The sequence below is a fragment of the Canis aureus genome, chromosome 14, assembly GCF_053574225.1.
Source record: "Canis aureus isolate CA01 chromosome 14, VMU_Caureus_v.1.0, whole genome shotgun sequence".
In the NCBI taxonomy this organism is placed as follows: domain Eukaryota; kingdom Metazoa; phylum Chordata; class Mammalia; order Carnivora; family Canidae; genus Canis; species Canis aureus.
Window position 1 is genome coordinate 53,341,318 of NC_135624.1, and position 13,006 is coordinate 53,354,323.

At 37.4% G+C, this 13,006-nt stretch overlaps 1 long non-coding RNA gene across 5 annotated transcripts in view; it reads right to left on the reverse strand.

Annotated features, from left to right (window-relative positions):
- Positions 1-2,189: 2,189 nt before the first annotated feature.
- The window catches only part of LOC144283698 (uncharacterized), a 51,246-nt gene continuing 40,429 nt past the window's right edge, over positions 2,190-13,006 (reverse strand). The window contains exons 5-8 of one of the 5 annotated variants that reach the window (XR_013352248.1): positions 8,133-8,266; positions 5,921-6,072; positions 5,291-5,354; positions 2,190-3,003 (exon numbers count right to left, since the gene is read on the reverse strand). This is a non-coding gene — a long non-coding RNA (uncharacterized LOC144283698). The remainder of the gene's footprint in view (positions 3,004-5,290; positions 5,355-5,920; positions 6,073-8,132; positions 8,267-13,006) is intronic. The other 4 variants (XR_013352244.1, XR_013352247.1, XR_013352245.1 and 1 more) reach the window with 4 other exon arrangements.

The window sequence follows — 13,006 nt, forward strand, 5'->3', positions numbered from 1 at the left end:
TTACCCAAATGGGTTCCAAGGCTGAAGAAACAAACAGAATGGTCTAATTAATCTCAGTGTTTCTCTACTACTGACATAGGTGGGACATCTACTGAAGCTATTTGATCCACATTAATCGAGAAAAGATGAAGAAATTTAGTTTGGGTGAACAGGGAAGGATATGACTTAAAACCACTATGCTGATGTGTTTTCCACATAGCCCATAAGATATGGGTGATTTTGAATGGAACCCAGAGTAAAAAAAAAAAAAAAAGTTTCTTCAACTGAGCATTAACAGATAATACCTAAGGTTATTTGTGGAAGTTGCAGATGCTCTATAAAGTTCCAGCAAGCTCAAGTAGGGGAATCAAGCATAGGATCCTAGAGTTTTCAAGCAACACCATGCACTTCAAAGATGTAATAAAGGTTATTAATCAGTTGACTTTGAAATAGGGAAATTATTCACCATTATCCTAGTGGGCCTATTCTATCCTAATCAACTGAGCCATTGCAATACAGGAATTTTTCTCCAGTTAGTAAAGAGGAGAAAGTCAGAGATTTGAAACATGAAAGGGATTATGATACACTATTGTTGACTTGAAGATAAAGAGGGCCATATGTCAAGGAAATGGTGAGTTCAGTTTCATAACCTTAAGAAACTGAATTTTGCCAACAATCTGAATGTTCTCAGAAGCATCCAGAAAGAAACGCAGTCTTGCTTTGATTTAAGCCTTATGAGACACTGAGCAGAGAATACATTTATGCAGTGCCAGACTTCTGACTTCCAGAACTGTGAGCTTATCAATGGGTGTCATTTTTAGTTACTAAATTTGTGGTAATTTTTACATAGCAGTAGAAAACTAGTACATTATCTGATCCACTAAGTTCTAATGCCAGACGTATAGAGTGGTACTCCATCAGGAAATGGAAATGTGTCTATTGGCATAAGTAAATGTAAGTCACTGTAACTTCTAAGGCACTTGCTACAGCTACAGTGCAACCTATCTCTTCCAGTTCCATCTATGGTGTCATGGAGGGTTTATATGGGATTAACTGACTAAAAATAGCACATCAGGACCTTATTTAGAGAAGGTTTCACATGTTATGTTGGCACCAACCTGCAATATAGGTATTATAGCCCCACTCAAGGATGACCAGGAAAGACTGGGGGACAGGAAAAATGGAAATACTCCTAGTGAGTTGAACACCTATATATTCAGTTTATGTTGGAGGAACAAAGGCCAGAGGTGTGGGATTATATCTGTTTATGGGCAAGGGCTAGTTTGGCTAAGTGACCAGTGTCCTGGAAAAACAAGATGATTAGAGAATTGTTGCCAAAACAAATATGAAGAAGAGATACATGGATAGAATTCTCAGAGTTTAAAGATGTTCTTGTGCACACAAGTGCCCACCAGAGGAAGGGCCCTTGGGCAGCTCAGACAGTTAAACTTCCAGCTCTTGATTTCTGCTCAGGTCATAATCTCAGGGGTGTGAGATAGAGCTCCACTTTGGACTCTGTGCTGGTTGTGGAGTTTGCTTAAGATTCTCTCTTTCTCTGCCCCTTCCCACCCCTAAAACTCAAAAACAAAAACAAAAGAACAACAACAAAAACCCCAGTACCCACCAGAAGTTATCTACTCAATAGAGGCTCACAGTATTCAAGTAAACAAAATGACCCATTCTGTGAATGTCAAGCATCCTCTTTCCTCAACCATCCTTTTGCTACTTCAATGGGCTCACTAACAAAATGTTCATGATGATGGGAAGAGGGATTAGCTATAGATAAATAAAGTGCACATCCATTCACCAGGTCAGCTAAGGTTATTGCCACTGATGAATGCCCAATTTACCAATGGTAGAGGCCAGTGCTGAGCTCCTGATCATGACACTGGTTCCTGGGAGGTCAGCCAGTTTCCAGAGGGCAGGTGATTACATTTGATATCTTCCATTTTGAAGAAAGCCATCATATGTTCTCTTTGGAATTGCACTAAGTCTAAGTATAGATTTGCCTTTCCTATGCACAGTGCTCCTGCCAGCACCACCATGTGTTGACTTTCTAAATGTTTACTGCCATGTCTGACAAAGTAATATTTTTATAAGAAAAGTTGTGTTATATACAGTTTTATGATGTACCAAATCAACCATTATAATGGAAGAATGGTTTAATGGAAGAGTAGAATAACTTACTAAAGATACAGTCTCAGTTTCAATTGGATGATAGAAAATTGCAATATCGTGGTACAGTGTAAAAGATGTCCTATATGCTTAAAACCAGTGACTGGTGTGGTGTGGGAGTGGAGGCATCTCCTGTCACTAATAGCCTATTCATAAGCATTTTGTGTTCTATTCCCATGGCTTCGGGCTCTGATGTCTTAAATGTGAAGAGGAAAGTTTTCATTAGAAGACATAATGACATTCCCACTGCGATGCAGGCTAGTTGGGCCTGTGGGACCACAGGACCAGCCAAGAGGGTCCTTGGCTTCACATAGGATATAAATCAAATGTGACTGATAAGAAGTGAGAACAGAATTTATTAAAGATATACAGAGAATATCGATATGGACAGAGTGTCCAGGAAACTCAGAAAGGAAAGAAGAAAGAATCCGGTCTTTGCCTGGGACCTGAAGTTTTTATTGAGGACTGTGATCTGGTGCACATTTCTTCTCAGGTATCCAGGAACAAAGAAAAGTGTTTAGGAGTCTTCCTTAAGTCATTTACACTCTAGAGTGAGGGGTCTTGGTGAGTCAGTAGCCTTGGAAAACATTCATGATGACTCTGTCCAGTCACTCCGTAGAGGTTATCTATTGTTTTAGAAGACTCCAAAGAAATCATTAAATCCTTGACCTTTACAAGAAGGACATATATGATCTGTTCTATAAGGTGTATGTGAGGTAGGAGTGTAGGTCCTAGCAAGAATAGAAGCAGGAAAAGGAGAAAAAAATCAGTGTTTCATAGAGTCCCTTTAGTTTCTCTGTCTCAATTGGGTAGGAAGTTGTGACTGCCACGTGGCCACATCGCACATCACTGAAAAAACAGTCAAACAAGAGAGTTAAATTTAGTACTTTGTAGAGTGACTAAACCTGATTTTAAAGGTAAAATTGGTTAGCAGGGATAGGATTGTTAGATAAAATACACGTTGTCCAGTTAAATTTGAATTTCAGGGAAATGTAAGTGCAATATTTGGGATATATTTACATTAAATAATGATTTATCTGACAATCAGATTTAACTGGGTTTCCCATGTTTTTATTTTCTAAATATGACAACTTTCACTGGATTTAAGCTAATGTTTTTCTGGAAACCAGAGGATTCTCAGGTACTCTTGAATGTTCTTTTTTCCCCCTTGCTAATCATTTTAGTTCACATCCTTACTACCATACAAACTATTGCTATAGTCATGATAAACCTGCTTGGCTTTGGTTTTTCCTGTACAATCCTATATACCAGGAATAGAAAAGTCAACCTAAAATAGCTAACATACCATATCATTCCGCTGCTCAAAAAAGCATCAAGGACTCTTCTTTGCTACACAGATAAAGTTCAAACTCCTAAGCGTCGAATTCAAAGCCTTTCATGCTTCATGCTCTTTTCCCACAACATCCTTAAGTGAACTCCTTAATCCAACCAGGGATGTTTTCTTCACTGATGCATGTTTTCTCACATGAACTTATCTAAATCTGAGATTTAAAGTTCCCCGTTTTTAAAGTTTCTCTTGCCATTCAAATGATTAAAAAAAAAAAAAAAAAAAAAAACAACTCCCTGTGAAATAATACAATAAGATAATGTAGATTTGTACTTCTTTCTCTATATATATTTCTCAGAATTGACAGTAATCTCTTTTCTTGGGATCACATTAAACTTCTGAAATATTTTAGATTATGTTAAGTTATAAGTATTAACAAGTATTATGTACTAGAAATGCTGCTAAACTCTTGAGGTATATAGAACATTTTAACTCAGTTAATCATTAAATATCCAAAATGATATATAAGTAGATGCAGTTTTTAATCTCTATTTTACAAATAAAATAAGCAAAGGAACAAAGAAGTTAAGGAGCTTGCCCAAGGTCACACATACGTAAATAGCAGAGTTGGAATTTAAAACCAAGCATTCTGGATTTCTAACCACTCTGTTATACCGTATCCATGAGAAATGCATTCTCCTGATTTAAAAATTGAAACAATAAGATTAAATTTTTCTTTGACTTACCAATTTTTGAAGTTCAGTTACTCACCCAGAGATAACTATTATTATAACAGTCTGGTTTGAATTTTTTCAGACCTTTTTCTGTGTATCTCTCTAAATATGAATGTGTACCAGAAAAAGCATATACTGTTGTTGAGTTTTAATATGTATGTACAATATGTATACAATATATATAAATAATAACACTATACTGTACATCAGTGTACAAGTCTATTTGGGAATATATTCTGTAGGGTAGATGCAGAGCAAGTGAATTTTTAATTTAAAAAAATGCTTATATCTAAAAAACTTCTGCACAGTGAAGAAAACAATAAAACTAAAAGACCACCTACAGAATGGGAGAAGATATTTGCAAATGATACACCTGATAAGGGGTTAGTATTAAAAATCTATAAAGAACTTATCAAACTTAACACTCAAAAATCAAATAAGCTAGGTAAGCAATGGGCAGACATGAATAGATATTTTTCCAAAGAAGGCATCCAGGTGGCTAGCAGACTTATGAAAAGACGCTTAGCATCATTCATCATCGGGGAAATACAAATCAAAAGCACAATGAGATACCACCTCATAGCTGTCCGAATAGCTAAAATTAACAACACAGAAAACAACGGTGTTGGTGAGGATGCAGAGAAAGTGGGTGTGTAGTGGATGGAAATCAGTATTCAGATCAAATACTAGCTAATACTGACACTTTTGAGTACCACCAGTGAGAAGGCCCCAGAGGCACAGTCAACGAGTACAATTATTTTGTAACCAAGAGTTACAGATTATCAGAACTTATTTTAAGGTAGATGACTGAAGTAGAGGATTTCTTTTCAAGACGAAGGGGGGGGGGCGGAGATATTTACTAAAGAGGAAAAATACTTATGAAAGATCAGGTTTTATTTTCTTCTTAATAGAGCACTTATTAATTTGGCTAAGGAATTTATAGAAAAGAATTACAAAAAGAGGAAAAAAGTTAGATCATCTAATATAAGAAGCTAATATATTTTTCCTTTATTTTGCATATTTATAGAATGCGAAAAAGCTGTTGCTGTCATATCAGGGTTATTAATGGCGCATTAATTTTAAAAACATAATTTTGGGTGGAAATTAGTTGTACCTGGTTGCATTCTTATTTGCTGAGGCAGTATATCAGGGAGGATTCAGTTGCAGAGTCAGGATTACTATGAGTAAAATAAAAAAAAAAAAAGTTTATTGTATTATTAAGGTATCTACAATTGTGGGAGGTGGTAAAGAAAAAAATTCTCTAGAAGGCTGTTGTCTCTGTTCCTGGAGGTGGGCCTGAAATTACGTGTAGGTCAGCAGGGCTGAATGTGAAGAGAGGAGAAAGAGGATAGACCAGAATGAATGAGAACAAGCTAGAACCCATATTTGGTCTTCACTGCTTCTAACCTTGAATGACCTTCAGGATAAGCTGGACCTTTTCACTGTAGCTCTGTTCACCTGACTGAACTAGGACTCGTAAAAGCTGAAAGAGGAAATACTCCAGAAGTTGAAGGAGACTCAAATGAAAAACATCCAGATTTTGTAAGGAGGGACTTTATTTGAAAGCAGCCAAGTTGGCCTTAACATTCCCCTCAGCTGGATTAAACTTGAGACAGTTTTCCTCCTGATGAAAAGTCCCTGACCTCCTTTTTTTTTTTTTTTAAGACCCCTTACTTTAGAAAACTTGGAATTATATAGTCTTGCTCTACTTCTTAGAAATATATGTAAATCTTCAACCTCTTACCAGTTTTATCACCCAGGAAATGACTTTCTCAAAGATGAGGGATCATCTCTTTGACATGTAAACATTGAAGGAGATAGCACTTCTATGTCCCAGTCTTTGTGGGAATGTAGGGACCTGACTTCCATGGGCATCTATTAGTGAACACTGATGGCCTAGTCACAGAAAAAAAAAAAAAAAATTTGCAAACTCAACAATAACTCAGTGTGCTGGACACATTCCAGTGATCAACCTCCCCCTCAACAGCCTGCAGTACTATTCTACCAGCTCACCCCAGCACCTAGAAACTTTTCTGCCTTTTGTTTCAATGGAGTAGGGTTCAATCTCTTTCCCCTATCGCAGTATCTTCAATAAATTATTTCTTGCCTACTTAACTTCATCTGGTGCAGTTTTTATTTGACAAAAGAATTATTGCAAAGGGGAAGGAGAAAGTGAGGGAAGGGACAGTTGCAATGGGGTGAAAGCTGCGTCCATAAGACTTCAAGCATCTCAAAGTCTAGGTAGAGGTTTATTCTTTCTCCTTTCTTTCTTTCCTTTCTTTCTTTCTTTCTTTCTTTCTTTCTTTCTTTCTTTCTTTCTTTCTTCCTTCCTTCCTTCCTTCCTTCCTTCCTTCCTTCCTTCCTTCCTTCCTTCCTTCCTTCCTTCCTTCCTTCCTTTTTCATGAGAGGCACAGAGACACAGGCAGAGGGAGAAGCAGGCTCCCTGCAGGGAACCCGATGTGGGACTCGATCCCGAAACCCTGGGATCATAACCCGAGCTGAAGGCAGACACTCAACCCCTGAGCCACCCAGCCACCCACCCCCTCCACGAGGGTTTTTCTTTTATAGAGGAGTAAATAAGGCTAGAAAGAAAAGGATGTAGGGAGGTGGGATGAAAGCATGGCAGATAGTAGATCACAGACTGTTTCAATCAGAGGCCAGCTTATTCTCAGAAGTGGATGCTAAAGCAAATTTGTGTGTTGGCCACAGTTGAGCAACCTGGGAAAGGAGAGAAGTTTAATCAAAGTTTGGTTAAAAAGGATTTTGTTCCCAGTGATCAGTGGGAATGAGCAGATCAGCTTATCATTTATGACACAAAGTTCTGTGTCTGTCCTTGTCATAGGTAGACAAGTGGAACATATGTAAGTCATATCTAGTCATAAGGTAGGGATGGCTCTTTGCAGTAAGCTTTTTTTTTTCTGGAACACAAAAGGTTGTGGGAGAGGGAGGAGATTTCCTTTTTTTTAAAGATTTTATTCATGAGAGACACAGAGAGAGGCAGAAACATGGGCAGAGGGAGAGGCAGGCTCCATGCAGGGAGCACAATGTGGGACTGGATCCCCAGACCCCAGGATCACACCCTGAGCGGAAGGCAGATGCTCAACCACTGAGCCACCCAGGCATCCCAAGTGGGGAGATTTCATAACCATCCATGTTTTTGAGAATAAAAGGCTCAAGTAAGATTCAAAATTATTGGGATTCAGTTGTGGGACTGGCCGTTGCCGCCTCACACCCACAAGTTGAGGCAGCAGACCAGCAACAAGGTGTGGGAGCTACAATGACCCCTGGTTACCCTACACTGCCCTTTCAGAGGATAATGCCTGTTGTTTCCTTTCTACCTAAATGGAAATTTCTCTTGTGGCCAACCATGCAGTGAAAGAAATTCTGGAAAATATGGTTTCAGCTTGGTAAGTTGATACAATACAAAATGAACCTAGTGAATGAAACTGAAAACAAAGAAACTCAAAGAATCAAACAAACAAAAATCTAGTGTGATTCTGAACAACTCGAACTGTGAGAATAAATATATCCTGCTAAGGAAGTCTCAATTCTATATGGATTAGAAAATCATAGTGGATAGGATGATATGTGGATAAAAATTGCCATTTATTTCAGAAGCATCTTTGGCCTAATTAAGTGCAATGTCTTTGATGTGTCTATGGTACTTACACCTAATCTTGTTAAGAGTTATCACCTTCTATTGTAATTACTTTTCGGTGGTGTGGGTCTTCCAAACTAGACTTGGATTCCCAAAGTCATAAAATTTTTGCATTGTTTTTTAACTTGCAAATAAGATTATGCCCTACTCATACAAGGAGTTCATTATAGACTTGCTGAAAGAATGATTGAAAGAGGTAATGACTTCTTCTAGAAGGTAAACATTGAATTCAGGACTTGAACAAAAATATCATGATAAAGGAAATAAACAAGTTACATAAAAATGAATATTATCTTACTTTTTGGTTTGATTCAGCATTCTGACCAAAGACAAGCTTGTAAGGGCATTTTGAGCGTTTCAGCGAGAAGTCTCCAGAGCCACAGTCAACTAGCACAATTGTTTTGTTACCAATGGTTACAGATGAGCAGATCACTGAAGCAGAAGATTTCTTTTCAGGATGGGATTCTTTTCAGCATTTATTCTTTTTGTGCTTTTTGTTTCATTTTGTTAACAAGAACTATACCCAGAGAAAAGTAGTTCATGTACATAGCCACCTGTTTTTTGGGACAACACAATAATGCAGTACATCTATAGTATATGTACATGTACCCTATTAGAATCATTGCTGTTTTCTCATCTTAAGCCTGACACTGTCTCTGCCTTATTCAAAATGCTATCCAGTAGGCTCCCATTCTGGATCTGATGGAAGCCAGACAAACTTCATTATCCCTTTCACATTATCCTAAAAACCTTGTCACACTTCTCTCTGAGTTGTTACCTCTTTCCATCCCTATCTTCCTCCGACCCACTGTTCTTCTCAATCATGCAGACCTCTCAGAAGCTTCCTGATTTCTCACCACTTCTCATAAGAGAATCAGCTAACCCTCACTTTTAAATACAATTATGGTAACCAGAAAGACCATAAAGGCCCTTTTTGTATGTAAGTATTGCTTTCATCCCAAGTCCTTAATGTTCTGCCCCAAATCTTTTCTCTTTGACCCCCCTTTAGCCCACTCCAGTCATTGTTCCTACTTAATTCAGTATCACTGTCTCCATTACTATTTCTATAATATTTCTGATAATAAAAATTGCAATTAACCATTTAACTTAGTTAGCAAATGGCAATAGAGATCCCTATGAGGATGAATCAGAGAAAGCTCACAAAAACTGTATGAAAATGTTATTGTTATCTTCATTTTACAGGTGAAAAAACTAAAACCCAGGGAGTTTATGTAATTTATCCATTATTGCTACTAAGTGTGAAACTTGGTACTCAGACCTGAAAAGTCTGATTCCAGAGACCATACTCTTAACCTCTGTATTGTGCTGTCCTCTGTGATAATGAAATGAAAAAGGAAACATAAAAGAAAAAAAAAAGTCAGAAAGTCAGCTATAGGAAATGACAAAAACTAAGAAAAAAAAAAAAAAGAGGGGATCCCTGGGTGGCGCAGCGGTTTAGCGCCTGCCTTTGGCCCAGGGCGCGATCCTGGAGACCCGGGATCGAATCCCACGTCGGGCTCCTGGTGCATGGAGCCTGATTCTCCCTCTGCCTGTGTCTCTGCCTCTCTCTCTCTCTGTGTGTGACTATCATAAATAAATAAAAAAAAAAATTAAAAAAAAAAAGAAAAGAAATGACAAAAACTGAAAGGCAGATTAAGAAAGAGACCTGCAAAGATGAGTAATGATACAGAATGATAGTAATCAGAGAAGAAAAAGAGAAGAATGGAGGATGATAGAAACACATATGCTCAGAGAGGCAGAAACAAAATACATTGTCACAAAAATAGCAGCATAGAGGTAGAAATTCAAGTTTAAAAAAAGAGTAAATAGCTTAAACAACTGTTAGACATAGTGGAACAGCTACACATAGATAAAGCAGCTTACATTTAGACACATGTGATCTATGAATAAAGATGATGAGGAATAATTGAAAACCAAATGTGGAGAAAGAATCTTAAGATGAGTAGCTTAGCAACAGTAGGCCAGTGACACATTTACGAGATAGTGGCGGTACTCACTGTTTGTAGGGAGACCCTAAAATTCGTCTTTTTCTAAGTTACTTGGTGGCACGTATGCTATGCTAACTAAACTTGGAAAGAGACATGATTTAGAACTAAGGGAGCTGTAGTCTCTAAATTGCCTGCACAAGAATCATTCCAGTGACATCTTTGAAGTACTAGTTTTATACCAGAAAAATGTATAGGCTTTCTTTTTTTAGGTCACAGTGGTTGTTGGAAGCTTGGGAATGAGTAGACCTGTAAAAGGTCTCCACAGAGGAAAGGTTCTGGTTGCCTCTTCAGAGCAGGGGGAAACACATGTATAAACTGTGTTGGAGGGTGGTCTGCTATTATTTCCATTTTTTCCTCCACATGTTCTGTTCCTGAAGTGTGGATGGGACTACAATAAAGTATCAGACTCACCAAGCTGCAGCCATGCTACTATCAGTTGTCAGGTGTGGTTTTTGTTCTGCAGTTGGCACAGAAGGAATGGGCAGAGATTACTGCCTATTTCCTCAGAATCTCAGACTAGCTATTGTATATTTCTGTAATTGAAGGCTTTGTTCTGCAAGTTACGGAAGCTCCTTCATTCATTCATTTGAACACGAACCAACAATTTTCTTCACAATTTCATTGGAGTATAACCGGAGTATAGCAGTTACACTGTAGTTGATCCTTGTTTGCAATTCCGTATTTGCAAATTCACCTACTTGATACAATTTGTTTGTTACCCCCAAATCAATACTCATGGCACTTTTGCAGTCAGTCTCACGCAGGTAGAGAACAGAAAAAAATTTAAAAAAACAGTCTCTGTTTTCACACTTCGCTTCTATTATAAATAAGTGTGCTCTTTTTGGCAGGTCTATTCAATAACACTTTGTTCACATTTCCGTGCTTTTTTGTTAGTGATTTTGCTGTTTAAAATGGTCTCTCCAGCCAAATGCTGAAGTGCTGTCTAGTGCTTTGAAGTGTTAAGAAGGCTGTGATTTGCATAACCAAGAAAATATGTATTTTAGATGAGGTTTGTTGAGGCATGAGTTCTATCTAGTGTTTCTGGCTCTGAGTTCAATGTTCATGAATCAACAATATAATACATCCCAAAAAGGAAGAGGAAATTTATCAAGATATATGTGAGGCTGCTCCAGAAGGTACCCAAGTAACATCTATCGATGAAACTATCGAAAATGTGGAGAAGTAGATAAATTTGTAGATTCATCAGATGAGGACTAAGTGGAAAAGGCAATAGTGGACTGGAGTATGGTGAGGCTGAAAACTAAAGAAATTTATGTCTGGAAAATATGAAACCCTCCTTGACTGGTGCTGGCTGACTTCTGTGTTTCAAAAGGCCATATGATGTGTTTCATTAAAGAAGACAATTTAGGTGACACAAACAAACAGTATTTCAGTATTTAACACTTCATGAAGTGATACTTTCCACTCCCAGGAGTTTAGAGAACTCCAAAGTAAGAGAGAAGGGTTTGAAGCTTCTATAAAAGAGGCAACCAGGAAACAAGGAGGTACTCAGCTTAAGTTGATTGGCTGGTTGATCTTATTTACAGAGATCGAGAAACAAAGAAGTAGGGAGCCCAGAGTTGTCTTGAAGTGTTTGGAGACTGGCTGACAGGACATTGCTGTGCTTCCGGTTTAATAGAGGCGTGTTTACTGAAGTTTCAGTTTGCTGACTGCTGATATGGTACCCTGAGGAAGGAGTGGCTCCATCTCAGGGCTAGAAATTTATTTCAACACGTGAAAAATGTTAAACTCACGTACGAGGTAAGTTCTGCAGATGAAGAGGCTGTGAAAGAATTTTAGAAATACCTGCTAAGTGGTAATGTGGAAGAACAGATTTTCAATGCTGAGGGGACAGGCTTACTTTACAAGAATGCTGGCAAATATAGAAATTGGTCAATCCATGTGCATACATACACATAGGTGTCTATATGTGTGTATATATGCATATGTGTGTATATGTCTGTACACATACAGGTGTGTAGATAGGTACAGATGTATTTATATCTGAGAAATAATTACAAGATAATGAGTGTTTTCATTACAACCAAAAGTTTTCTTGTGCTATTTATTTATTTATTTATTTATTTAATTTATCTGAGAGAGATTGAGAGTATGAGTAGGGCAAGGAGCAGAGGGACAAACAGACTCCCCACTGAGTACAAAGCCTGACATGGGGCTCAATCCCAGGATTGGAGATTATGACCTGAGCCAAAGTGAGTTGCTTAACTGACTGAGCCACCCAGGTACCTTTCTTAAGCCTTTTTGTAATTCATTTCTCTATTTAACATCTTCCCATCTCCAATCACAAAGTTGTTTTCTGAACCTATAATAGTTTGTTCTAGAATTTCATATAAATGTAATATGCTTTAAAAAATCTGGCTGCTTTTACTCAGCATTATGGGTTTGATATTTTTTTTTCTGTTCTTGTGTCCATCAATAATTTATTCCTTTTTATTGCTGAGCAGTGTTCTAGAGAATGGACATGCCCATTTCTTCCTTCCTACACATAAATTTATATTTATTTATATTTACATTTATATTTATCTCAGTGTTTGATTATTACAACTAAAGCTGCTAAAAACATTTTTGTATACATGTTTTGTGGACATAATGTGTTTGTATCCTTTGGTTAAATAGCTTGGAGTATTATGGCTGGGTCAGGTGGTAGGTGTAGGTTTGATTTTTAAGAATTAATTTTAGCCATTAATATCTCATTATGATTTTAATTTTCATTTCCCTGCTAACTAATATTGTTGAACATTTTTTTCGTGTACTTTTTGGCCATATACTCTTTCCTAAGATGACTATTCAAGTGTTTGTTTTATAAATTGGATTGTCTTTTTATTATTATTATTAAAGTTTAAGAGTTCTTTATATATGTTCCAGTTACATTCCTTTTGTCTGATAAATGTGTTGTGAATATTTTCTCTCAGTCTGTGGCTTGCCATTTTGTTTTCCAAATGGTGTCTTTCAATGAGCAAAAATTTTAAATTTGATGGGGTCCATTTTATCTATTTTCTTTCATGTTTTGATTTCTTAAGTTTCTTGTAAGAAAGCTTTACCTACACCTATCCTTCTAGATGGTCATCTTCTCCCTGTATCATCACATAGTCTTCCCTCTGTGTATGTCTGTGTCCAAATTTCTTCTTCTTATAAGGACACC